We start from the raw sequence: 13,433 nt of genomic DNA on the forward strand, positions 1-13,433 counted from the left end.
TACCAGGAGCAGTATGAATGACTAGGGAGATCGAGCCTGGGAAACTGAAATAAAAATGCTGGAGAAGAAAACCTCAGGACATGTCCAGGGATGGAGAGAAGTGCCGGTCAGTGGCAAGGTCAGAGTGAAAATGTATAACAGAGTCCAAAGAAATGGGAGCACTGTAGTTCAGGTGTCCTAGAGCTATTTTTTTCTTGTGTGATGGTCTATGCTTATAATACAGCAGCCTTTAATCAAGAATGCAATTAAGAAAATGACACATCATGCAAAAGTGACCCCAAAATGCCTGGCTTACCTCTCTGAAGGTACAGATATGGCTAAAAATGCTTCCTGCAGTTCTAAGAGGAAGCTTTATGTGTATGCAGCTGTATATTAAGTCATTTACCATCAGTCCACTGTTAATTAATGTGAGCCTTGCCAGGGGCCTTTGCATTTCACAGAACTGCCTCTAGCTGAAACATCCATGCCTGCTAATTTCACCTGTATATTTTATAAGGATCTGGGGTTTTGTCATGTTCTTAGAACTTTTTTAAAAGGATATAAAAGACAGAAAACTGTACTTGAACAACAATTAAAATAAAAAATAAATAAAAAATATATATGTGCCACTTAAGTCTACTTCAAAACCTAAACTTAAGTATATGGGAAGTATTCCTCAAGAAAAGTGGATCCAGTCTGGTAGCAAAGATGGTGGCAGTAAGTTCTCATGAGACCCAGAAGGCATGAGCTATGATAGAAACTATCGCTGTTTCTGGAAGACTAGGGGAAAAAAGCAGAACAAAGTTATTAATTCATCAGATACTGACCTTTAATAAAATTCCCATGATAGTGTGCTTTTTTGTTGCCAAGTGTTCAAACCAAACAAAACCAAAACCAAAATAAACAAAAACTGCCCTGATTTAAATGTCCACTTCATGCTGAGCCAAATCTTCAAGTGCACACGGACTCTTTATAATAAAACCCTAATATATTAATGGAGTGTGGTTAAAAATGAACGTGGCCTCATGCATACAAATCAATTAAGTAGAAATATTCCACGATCTCTGCTCAAGCTACAGCAGCCTTCCTTCATGTCTTCCACTATCCGTTCTTCTTCCTACTTTATGGTCTTTGGTATTTCTGTGCCACTACATGGAGAAAAGCAGAACTGTTTGATGACTGACCCTAGAGAGTTGTTGGGTTTGCTAGCAACTAGCTACCTTGGAAAGAAGGCATTTGTTCTCTGGAGTGACTTGCCTGAACCCGGTTTCCCATAGGACTGGGGCCCCATGGTCCCAGGCAAACAGCATCTCCGGAACTCCATTTAACACCTGTATTTACTTCCGGGGCACCACGCAGTGGAGCTTTTCTGTTTTAGTCACAAACAGCACTCATGCCAGTTTCATGACATGGAAGCACAATGAAGGAGCCAGGGCCTTTGGAAGCACAGACCACAGAGCTCTGCACACTATTGTGCTATCCTATATGTTTCAGGGAGAATGGGTCACCGTACTTCACCAGATCCGCCTGACTTGCTGCAGCACCACCAGGTGGTAACAGTGGTGTTTGCCCCAAGATCTTTGTACAACATGATGCATGAAAAGATTTCACCCTACATCTTGTTAATCTACCATCGCTACTCACACCTCAGCTCAAATGATTTTATCCAGAAAAGTTTTCCTTGATCCCCATAGTTCCTAGCTTGTGCTATTCACACACTTTCATAGCTCCCTACAGTGTTTGCTGGTATATTTTCTGTGGTACTCACCATATTCTGGATATGGATATCTACCCGAACACCAGATTAATGTTAGTTTTTACATGGGCTGTGATATCCTTGAGATCCAGGACACGAATTTGAACTGTGTGAGTCCACTTACACCTGGATTTTTTCTTTTTATTTATTTTTGATTGTTTATTACAGTTGTTCCAAGTTTTTTCCCTTTTGCCCTCCTCTGCCCCGCCCACCGCTCTGTCCCAGTCAGTCCCCTCTCTGTTGTCCATGTCCTTGAGTCATTCATACATGTCATTTGACTAATCCTTCCCCTTCCTTCCACCATTTCCCCTCCCTCTTCCCCTCCTACAGCTGTTCAGTCTGTTCCATATTTCCATATCCCTGGTTTTGCTTTTCTTATTAGTTTATTTTGTTCATTAGATTCCGGTTATAAGTGAGGTCATATGATATTTGTTTATCATCAACTAGCTTATTTCACTTAGCACAATAGTCTCCAGTTCCATCCATGCTGTTGAAAAATATAGGAGTTCCTTCTATCTTTCTGCTGCATAGTATTCCATTTTGTAAGTGTAACACAATTTTTTGATCCACTATCAACAGATGGGCACTTAGGCTGTTTCCAATGCTTGGCTATTATAAATAGTACTGCTATAAACACAGAGGTGCATGAGTTCTTTTGAATCAATGTTTCAGGATACTTAGGGTATATTCCCAGCAATGCAATTGCTGGGCCATAAAGCAGTTAAATTTTTTTAAAAGCAATTCCATACTTTTTTCCACAGCAGCTGCACAAGTTTTCATTCCCAGCAACAGTGCACTAGGGTTCCCCTTTTTTCTACATCCTCACCAGCACTTGTTTGTTGATTTATTAATGATGGCCATTCTGACAGGTATAAGGTGATACCTCGTTGTGGTTTTAATCTGCATCTCTCTGATGGGTAGTGATATCAAGCATCCTTTCAAATGTCTGTGGGTCATCTGTATGTCCTCCTTGGAGAGTGTCTTTTCAGGTCTTCTGCCCATTTTTTAACTGGGTTGTTTATCTCCTGGGTGTTGATTTATGTGAGTTCTTTATATATTTTGGAGATTAAACCTTTGTCTGAGGTGCCATTGGCAAATATGTTCTCCCACACAGTTGGTTCTCTTTTTATTTTGATAATGGTTTCTTTAGTCATGCAGAAACTTTTATTTTGGTGTAGTCCCATTTGTTTATTTTTTTCCTTTATTTCTTATTTCTCTTGCCCTAGAAGATATACAAAAAATAATATTGCTATGCAGTTGTATGAGATTTTACTGCTAATGCTTTCCTCTAGGACTTTTATAATATCATGACTTACATTCAAATCTTTTACCCATTTTGAGTTTATTCTGGTGTGTGGTATAAATTGGTGGTCTAGTTTCATTTTTTTTATGTACTAGTCTAGTTCTCCCAACACCATTTGTTGAAGAGGCTATTTTTACTCCATGTATGTTTGTGCCTCCTCTGTCAAATATTAATTGGCCATTGAGCCATGGGTTTATTTCTAGGCTCTCTGTTCTGTTTTACTGATCTATGTGTCTGTTATTATGCTAGTACCAGCCTGTCTTGATTACAGTGGCCTTGAAGTACAGTTTAATATCAGGTATTGTGATCCCTCCAACTTTGTTCTTCTTTCTCAGGATTACTGAAGCTATTTGGGGACATTTTTTGCTCCATATAAATTTTTGGGCTGTTTCTATATCTGTGAAATATGTCACTGGTATTTTAATAGGATTCGTGTTGAATCTATAGATTCCTTTGGGTAGTATGGACATTTTAATAGTGTTATATATTCCAAAACATGAACAGAGCATAGGCTTCCGTTTGTTTGTGTCATCCTCAATTTCTTTCTTCAGTGTTCTATAGTTTCCCAGGTACAGGTCTTTTACATCCTTGGTTAAATTTATTTCTAGATAGTTTTTCTTGTTCCTATAGTAAATGGGATTTTTTTCTTACTCTTTCTGATCATTCATTGTTGGTGTACAAGAATGCCATCCATTTCTGAGTGTTGACTTTGTATCCTGGGGGTTTGTTTTTCAACAAATGCCTGTGCTGTTTTCAGTCCCTGGTTGGAAGTCTGCAGGTACACAGGGCCAATTGCATGCATTTTATGTAGAAGATTTCAGAATTCATGGACTTTGGTATACACCAGTGCCCTAGATCCAATCCCAACATGTACTGAGGGACAACTGAGTTTCTGAGGAGTCAAAAGTTATGCATGTCCTTTTGACTGCATAGCAGCTGGTGCCTCAACCTTCGTATTACTCAACAGTCAACTGCACTTAATATTTGCCTGACATACATTACATGAAGGATAATCTGTGGTTTGAGTTGCAATGTAGGAAGTAACAGCATGGTTTTGAACTGAGACTGGTGAATTCATGTAAAATGAGTTTAAATAGGGAGGTTGAGTTACTCTTGTGAAAGTTAGTGTCAGAGGGAGCTGAATTGTTTCAGGAGTATGCATCAAATATTTGTCAGAATCAGGGTTCCATCAGGCAATATTAATCATGTAATGGTCTTTGGAACACATGGTTTTAGTTTGATCATAACTATATTATAAATACAGTTATAAATATATTACAAAAACTCTGTGAGAAACATTGGAATGGACTGTTTTCAATTACTCATAGGTCTCTAAAATCCTTATATACAATACCTAAAACAAGAATTCAGTTAATCTTCTTATTCTTCAGATTCACTTTTTTAAAACTTTCCATTGTAAAACTTTTTCTTTTTTACAATGTCAGTGAATAAGTCCTATAGAAAGCAAATAGTTGCATTACTTTCTGGATATTATGTTTCCCCAGACAACCCAGGGCATGGCTTTGTAGGAAAAAGAAGTTTTCCTACAAAGGAAACTTCGGCTGCATAGTTCATCGTTGGTAAATGAGCAGACAGCATGTATTTCTAAGGCAGCATAACACAGTAAGCTTTCATAGGTCTACCATTAACAGTAGCTATTTTAATAATTCTAATTCAATTAATATAGTGTGGTAGAATTATTGCATACATTTTCACATGTAAATTAAAATAAGCAGTAAAAAAATAATACAAAGGATGCAGTGACTCATGCTATGGTAATAATTTGAACAAAAAATACTGTGGAAACCACAAAAATAGAAAACATGTGTCAGATATTATTTTCCTTTAAAGAATAGAATGATTGCATCTTCTCTACATATTTTAAATGCTTTATCCTAATTTTTCACACACAAGATCACATTGAATAAATACATTAAAGGTGTCAGAAGATGGATTCATTGAGAAGAAAAGGAATAGGAAATAGTCCTTGTATAAGGACTTAATATACTTAATAGGCTTGTAGAAGTATAGCTTGTGTCAAAAAGAGAATTTTAAAGAGTGGAAGTAAAAATTTTTATCAATCAGAGGGTCATTGATGATTACCTTAGTCAATTCAAAAAAAGTAATGCATTTTAGTTGTAGATGCTAAGATCCACCATTAAAACAGAGGAATCCATCCCCAAGATGATGGAAAGGCTTTTGACTTGTAGTTTTCAGCTCTTAACCCCTTCAAGAATCTTGACTCAGCAGTAGAAAGCTTTGCCCAAGGTTAGACCTATTTGTAGAGACAACCTGTATCTAATGACTTTGATACAGGCACCTGAAGGCCCAGAGTCCAAGCCCAATTCCTGATAACTCTGAAGGGCCATCACAGGACCAGAGGTCACTGCAGGGGCAGTATTGCTGCTATTGAGCTTCTCCTTCTGCACAGCCTGTGTCCTTAGCCTCCTCCGTGAACGTGGACTGTCAGAGCTCCCTCACAAACTGCCACAGCTGCAATCTCGTGTCAGGTCAGCTTCTCTGGAAACCCAACCCTGACATTCCCCAGGCCACTCTCCCAACTGCCATTGTGCAGAGATCAGGTGATTAAAGTCCTGGTTCCTTCTCCGCCTTGCCCACTTTTCCTTTGCCAGCATATCCATGTTTTAGGTTGGCATACAGCATGCAAACTTGATGTGAAAGTATTTGTTCAAAAGTGCATGAGTTATCCATGACCGGGTAACTTTCTCGTGCTTTATTCCTGACTAAAAGCCCTGGGTAAAATGTCAAGTGGGTGAACTTGGGTGCTATCAATTTTTTATTTTTATGCCCCCTACTTTATTGATCCTTATGTCTAATTACTTTATGAATGTTGTGACAAAGGAGGTTGAGCCTGAGGATCTCGACAACTCATTCAGATAAACCCACCCAAACAAAAAACCAGTGAGGACTGGATGGAGCAGACATGGCCTTTATTACTCACATTGCAGGAAGCACCAATGGCGGCAGGTGCTTCAGCAAAACAGGACCACACCTCCCTGAGTCTGAGACTTGATTCAAGGGGTCCCAGACCAAGGAGGTATGTGTGCATGCGACTCTAAACTACATTACCTGGGTGTGTATGTGCAGAGAGAAAAGGTCAAGAAGAAGTCATACAGGACAAGGAGCTGCTCCCAAAAAGAGATAAGGAGGGAATAACAACCCATTTCCAAAGCAATACACATTCCTCCTGGCTGGGGCCCTCCGGCCAGGCTCCCATTAGGGGGGTTGGAGGAGCTATGACCAGCACAAGCCCACAAGTGCCATCACAGAAGTCAGGTCAGGGGTTGGTAGTTCTCTGTCCTGAGTAAAATATGCAGTAAAAACTCTGAGGAAGATACTGTGAGAAAAGAAAGGGATACACACACTGGAATTTCATACATTAGAGCAATCTAGTAAAGGAGCAAATTTATTTGGGTGGAAGGGACCTTCCTGCTGCCCTCTGTATCACTTTAATTTGTGTGACTTTTGATTCTATCCAATGTAAAAGGTCAATCATGTCAAAATGTATGGTTTTAACCTCCAACGGCAGGATCATTTTCAAGTATCCCTTGTTATCATATTTCTTCTACTTACAATTTCATAAATCTTACTGTCTTAACAAAATACTTCTCTCATTTCCATTTGCAGTGCTGGAAGACATTAAAGTATTTCATAGAAAACAGGCGGGACCATTCACACTAGAAAATTGTCCATATGAATATTTTTCTCACGTGATCAATTAGACACCTTTAAATAATGTCTCTTCCTCACCTATTTGAACTCCCATCATGTAATGTTATGCTTTTATTTTAGCCTTAGCATACAGAAAGAATGGTCCTCTACTTGGTCCTTTTTCACATTTACTATGGGAGATATATTTTGTGGTATAATAAAACTAGTAATAGCCACGGGCACTGCTGAGTATCCAGACAGTGCTCATCTCATGAGGGGGAACATACCTTTGTGATCTTCTCCTGTATGCAAGTTACATCCCTGATAGTAACACGCAGCCTGGACTGTCCGATCTTACTTGTGATATCAGTTGAGTCCTTAAGGGATCATTTCCCTTTTTGCATATGATTTCTTAATGCACTACAGTGGCCAAGTGAAAGTATTTCACTAAAATGTGAGCAGAACTGAATACAAAACCCCAATTTTTCAAACATCCTTTTCAGTTTGGAAGGTATATAGAGATGCACCAAATTCCCACAAGACAATTTCTGGATGTAAGACCTGTAAGCATATTTTGTTTCTTTAGATTATGCATGCCTATCAGCCTCACCTGACAGTTTGCCAGGCACTGTGGGATAATGCATTAGAAACCAGTGCTAGGTAGACAAATCACTCAGTTGTGCATTTATCTTTTATTCCATATTTTTCAAGGATTTCAAACCTTAGCCAAAAACAAGTATATTTCAATCAGTGCTCTGGGCATGATTGGCTAGCTACTAGAAATTGTAAGATAAAAAAAATATACTGTCCTCGAGGATGGAGTTTAACAGAACTGAAAATCAGCTCAAGAATTAGAGCAGCCCTGCCTGCTCTGGGTATGAGCAGGGCATTGTTTTCCTGTCACTGCCGCTCGTGCTGTCTCCAGGTGCGACCTGAGATGGGGTGAGGCCAGCTCTGAGACAGAGACAAATGGAAGAGTGATCGTAATTCTCTGCAAAGAGCATTTAAATTGACATTTTCCCTTCCATTTGAAGGAGAAAGGCCATTTGAGATTAGTTGCTCTTCATCTCAGCACCCACAGTCCTGTGCTCCTTTGGAAAAAACATTGCCTTGTCTTTCTTCTCGGTGATAGATTGAGGAAAGGATGCCTCGGAGACGATGATAGAGATTGAGCATACAAGTCAGGGCATGAAATCGAGGTGGCAGCTGAGATGTGTCGGCGCTGTTTTCTGAGATGTGCAGGTTTGGGAACTGCCCTCAGCAAACACATCCCTGCTTTCCTGGAGACAGGCTATGGTCACAATGTGATTTATTCTTCTTTCCAAAATAATATTGAATCTGAATAGGTGTTAAAAACTGTCTCTCTTCTACAAAGTTTTTTTTTCTATGTAAAAAATAGATCAAACAAGCAAGGTAACGTCTGTATCAATCAAAACTCTGTAGTTTACCCTGTCTAATTTTTTCTCAGGCAGTGAAAAGAAAATGATACAAGGTTGATAGATACTTCCTAGGATCTTACATCTCTTCCAACATTCATTACTTCAGCTTCAAATATATTAATCTAACACTGTAAATCTGATACTATTTGAAATGTAAGTATAAAATACAATTACTGTAACATAGCTAAAGTTGTGAGCTCTAAAAATTCTGTAATTTATGTCCAGTTTTCAAATTTCCTTTGCCCTAAGCCAATAATGCATGATTTTCATTTTTACACTCACTGTCTAGGAACACTGGGGGTTCTCTGGTTTTCCATTTTTTATTCATTACCCTAGTGCCACAATATAATTTGATCTGCCAGTCCTAACACAGCTCTCTCATCATAGATTCTCCTACCCCTAGAAACTTAGAGGCTGAAATTCTGAGAAATACTTTAATCACACTTTCTCGATGGCTCCCTCATTGAAAGGAAAATTTTACATCGCAGTGCCAGAAGACTCTTATATCAATGTTGGTGCTATATTGATGTTATAAAATAAATTAGCTGCCATGCATTAGGGAGAAGGAATAATAACCATGTGGAGTGAATACTATAGATAGATAGAGGAATAGAACAACAGGCAGGAAAACAAAAATACAGATCTGTTCATTATAGTGGTGCAGAAAAGCAAGGAATTTTACTTTGCATAGATAACTAGGAGATAATTTCCAGTGATATTGCTGGACATCATTTTCTCACATGCATGAATTAATATGTAAAAATAAAATATATTAATAATGTGAAATAGTATGCTGGGAACTGTTTTGACTTTTTACAGCTTAACGAAGAAACCATATAATTTTCTTAAACATTCTTTATGAACATCCAATTTAATGATTTCCCCCCAAAACGTATATTTTCTTTCCTCTGGCTCTCTCTTACAGAACCCATGTTGTATTTGTTATCCTTATAAATACACTGCTTTCAAAACTCGGTAAGATCCAGATGTGTGCTGATGCTGGTCTGGGGTCTGTCTGCACGGTGCTGTTCTGCTCTCATCTGCAGATGGTGCAGCTAACTCGTCAGCCAGGGGACTGCACAGCTCTCACCCTGGTTGCTCTCCTAACTGCCAAAGTATGAAATCATCTCTGATTGTTTTTCCAAACTAAACCCAAATAAGACTTCTCTTATTGAGGAACTCATTCATTATGCCCAAGAAGGTCTGTTCTACAGTCAGATGTTTACAGTAATTTCTCGTATTAAATCAAAATGCACTATTCTGTAGTTTCTATCCATTAATCTTACTTGCCTCTTAAAGCTGTTTGAGTAGCTCTGCCTCACTGAAGGCTATGCCACAGTCTCAGCGTTTGTGTGTCCCCTGCCCCGCCCGCCAAATGCATATGTTGAAACCTAATGCCCAGGGTGAAGGTACTGGGGCCTTCGGGGAGTGATTAGTCCACGAGGGCAAAGTCCTTTGGGCCGAGATCACTGCCCTTCCATAGGAAGCCCGAGAGAGCTAGCTCCTCCCTTCCGCCGTGTGAGACACATGGGAAGTCTGCTACCCAAGAAGACAGTCCTCACTTAACCACGCTGTCACTATGAGAAATCAGTTTTGTTTTTTTGTAAGTTACCCAGTTCACAACATTTGGCTATAGCAGCCTGAAGACCTCCGACCCAGAGGGAGAGTAGTCTCTTATCCCTACTCTAGGATCCTTCACTCCTGGTTTCTGAAAAGTTACAATCTCCCTAATGGCCTACCAGAAACAATGTTTCTTCTACCTTCACCGGGAGCACTGTAATTGGAGGGGCTTACCTGCAGGGCACGGGGTTGACCTCCCGCACCATTTCATTTCATTACTTCCCGGCAGTTGCACTGTCTGAATGGAAGCAAAGACTTCCTACACAATAGTTCCTGTGTTCCTTCGTGAATACTTTCTTCTACCATTACGTCTGCCAAACTTTCTGTATGCTTACATTTCACAGATGTCTCTTAAAAGCATTATTCTGTCTTTTGTAGCTATAGTATTTAAAGCTCTAATGCAATGTTTATTGCCTTTTCCTCTAGAAATTAATTTATGTAAATCATCTGTATCGATAATTTCTGTTTCTATATATTCCATCTGCTCTATTGTCTTTCATACTCTCATGTCGTATATTCTCTGTCCCTAAAGAGTTTAACTGTTTTATTTTCCTTTCCTGTGCCATTTTTAGTGAGACAACCTGTTTCTTATCTTCACTTCTTACCAAGAAATGACAGTAAGAATATTTAACTTGTCATACTAAAGTTTAATTAATGTTTATCTTTCTCTTCAACCCCTCTGTGACTTACATTATCACCATATCTTTTAATTCTATTTTGTACTCTTCAAATTTTATTTCTACAATATATTACTATATTTTCAAGTAGTCACACTTCCTTAGATTTTCTCACATTTTACCTCTTACTCTGCCCTTCACTCAGTTATCATTGCACCTTAAATCTTTCAGTTGGGATGGAAATAATCTCCAAAAATCCTGAAGTGCAATTTTTATTTTGTTTCTGAAAAGAATTTTTTGCACATATTCTTGAAATACAGCTCTGCCAGGAATTAATTTGTCAGTTGGCAGTCATTGACTTCAGCAGAGAAGAAAGGATCACTGCTCTGTCTTTCGGCTTCAGCTGTTGCTGCTGGGAAGTCAGCTCTCAGTCCGCCTTTTGCTTTTTGAAGCTGCTCTGTTTCACTACTTTGGCTATCTCAAAGGTTATCAGTTTGGCTTTTATAGTTCAAAGTTTGCCTCTAATGTGTCTGGGTGTTAATGTCCTTATATCTATCCTGTGTGAGATTTCCTTCCCATCTCAGACCTTTTGTACTTCTGTGACAGAAATATCATACTTAGATGGTTTATAAGCAACATGTATTTCTCACAGTTCTTTTCACTGTGACAATCACGTAACAGGAGGAGCAAGGGGACTCTCTCGGATCTTTTTTGTGCAGGCACTAATCTCATCCATGAAGGCTCTGCTCTCATGACCTAATTACCTCCTAATGGTTTCACCTCCCGATACTCTCTATCACCTTGGGAGTTAGGCTTCAACATAGAAATTTGGGGGTGAGGGGCACAAACACTGGGACCATAGCATTTTTTTTCATTCAGATATGTGTGGATTGAGATTTCTCATCAGTTTTGAAAAATTCCCCGCTGAGATCTTGTCCGAATTAACTTTCCCCATTCATTCTCTTGTCTCCTTCTAGAACTTGGATAAAATACACACTTGATGCATTTTATATCCATATCACTTACACTTCCTTCATATTCTGCATATCTTTTTGTGTTATAGCCAGATGATTTTTTTTCTGCCGATACTCTGTTCAAATCTAGTAAAAAAAAAAATAGGTAATTAAAGAGGTTTTAATGAAGGGGCTGCATACAAAGATGCAAATAAGGTCAAGGAAAACCAATAAGAAATGGTAAGAAAGCCCCAGCTTAGCAGCAACAGAAAGCGCCTACCACCCCTAAACTGAGGGAGGGAGTAAATTACAAAAATCCAGCAAACTCCTGCCTGGCTGGAGGCAGCTGCCATGGACCAGCAGGAAAGAAGCCAGGGGATAAATGCTCAACTTTGTTCTTCTCCTGAGTCTGACATCCCAAGGCCTTCTAATAACCTCCAAATGGCCAAACCCAACTGGAAGACACATGGGCAATGAAGCCTAGAGCGTAGGATACGGTGGAGAATACATGTAAAGGGGCAAAAGAAAACAATTCCACTTGTGTGTGCTTTAATAAAATAGTACCACTGTACCTAAATCAAATATACTACTTTTAAACTTCATGTTTTCAATGAAGTTTGTATACAAGTCCATTGCTTTATGAAAGAAGAAATAACATCAGAAGGTGAATAATCATTAACTTTCTAAAAGCTACTTTAAAATATTTCCAGAGTTTGTGTAAAACACCAGCAACAGAATTTCTCACGAGCATTGATTGTCTCCAAGGTGACTTGAAGCACATTCTCGTTTTGTTCAGTGGGGCTATAAGCTTGAGTTCTCGTGCCACTTTAGGCTGTAATCTAGGCAGAATATGTAGCAATAAATGTTCATAAATAAAATGCTTTAAATGATTTATATATAGCTTGTTTTATTTTATTAGGTAAAGTGTTATATCTCACATCATTAACAGCAGGAATAGTACCCAAATATATTAAATTATATGGTTCTGTTACTAAGCATGACTAAAGCTGATGAAATTGGCTCATTGATACATCTTATTAAAAAGTGTATGTAAGACAATGGGCACAATTTTCTACCTCATTGGGCTGAAATTCATGGAGTGAGGAAGCCAAAGGAGAGATAACACAGGGATAATAACCTTTGGATTTCTCTTGAGAATGATTGAGTGTTCTGCATTCTTTCTTCATTAATTAAATGGTGCTGGTTTCTAGAACTTGTCATTAAAATTTTCATTTATGCATTTTGCTTTAAAGAAAAAGAAAAAATGTTATTGCTTAAGCACTGCCATGATAAGCTTGCCTGTATTTAATTTAACTTGGTACAACGTGGAGCCCCTGTCCTTCACAATGTAAACAATATAAATTCCCCCGACTTCATCTCTACAACTCTGAATCTCATTCCTTAGATGCTCAATGTCTCTTGAAGTCTGGGGACATTATGTCATTCTAATCGCATGTCATGGGTTTGTGTCACAATTTTTTTTGTAACATTGCAATGTGACTTGGTCACACTTGTGTTAGAAGCTCTCGATTTGTTTTCCATATCTTTCACACAGGCATGGGGCTAATATGCTATACAAATGTCCTGGTCACCTGTGGCTTGTGACGTAAAGATACCCTAAGGCCACAGTTCCTCCAGACTTCTTCACCAAGTTTTGGCACAGGGCTTGGAATTCCTGTCACTAATATAATAAAGCTGAAAGATATTCAACAGTATTAATATCAGAGTACTAAAATAACTAGAGCAATGCATTCAATGACTATAGTTTTGAAAAGATGGCAAAGTAACAGAATATAGTGCACAGGAGGCAAGTGGGGCTCACTTACAGTGATGCTTCTTAGTTTTGGTTTACTGTGTTGGGTTATTGTCCCTAAACTGGACTCTGAAAGGAGGGTCCTCAGTAAGTTATATTTAATTTGAAGTGAAAGAGGTAATAACAAGTAAGATGGTAGGTTATTTATATAATTTCTCTTATTTTATATCATTTATCCTAGAATCATTCAAGTTGGAGGAGGAAAATCAATTTTGCCATTAGTCCCCTTGACCATGTACAGAAAAGGGTTTATCTGTTTTCCCATTACAGTGAAAAGACCA

The sequence above is a fragment of the Artibeus jamaicensis genome, unplaced genomic scaffold (assembly GCF_021234435.1).
Source record: "Artibeus jamaicensis isolate MK-2021 breed Jamaican fruit bat unplaced genomic scaffold, CSHL_Jam_final contig_402, whole genome shotgun sequence".
NCBI lineage: Eukaryota > Metazoa > Chordata > Mammalia > Chiroptera > Phyllostomidae > Artibeus > Artibeus jamaicensis.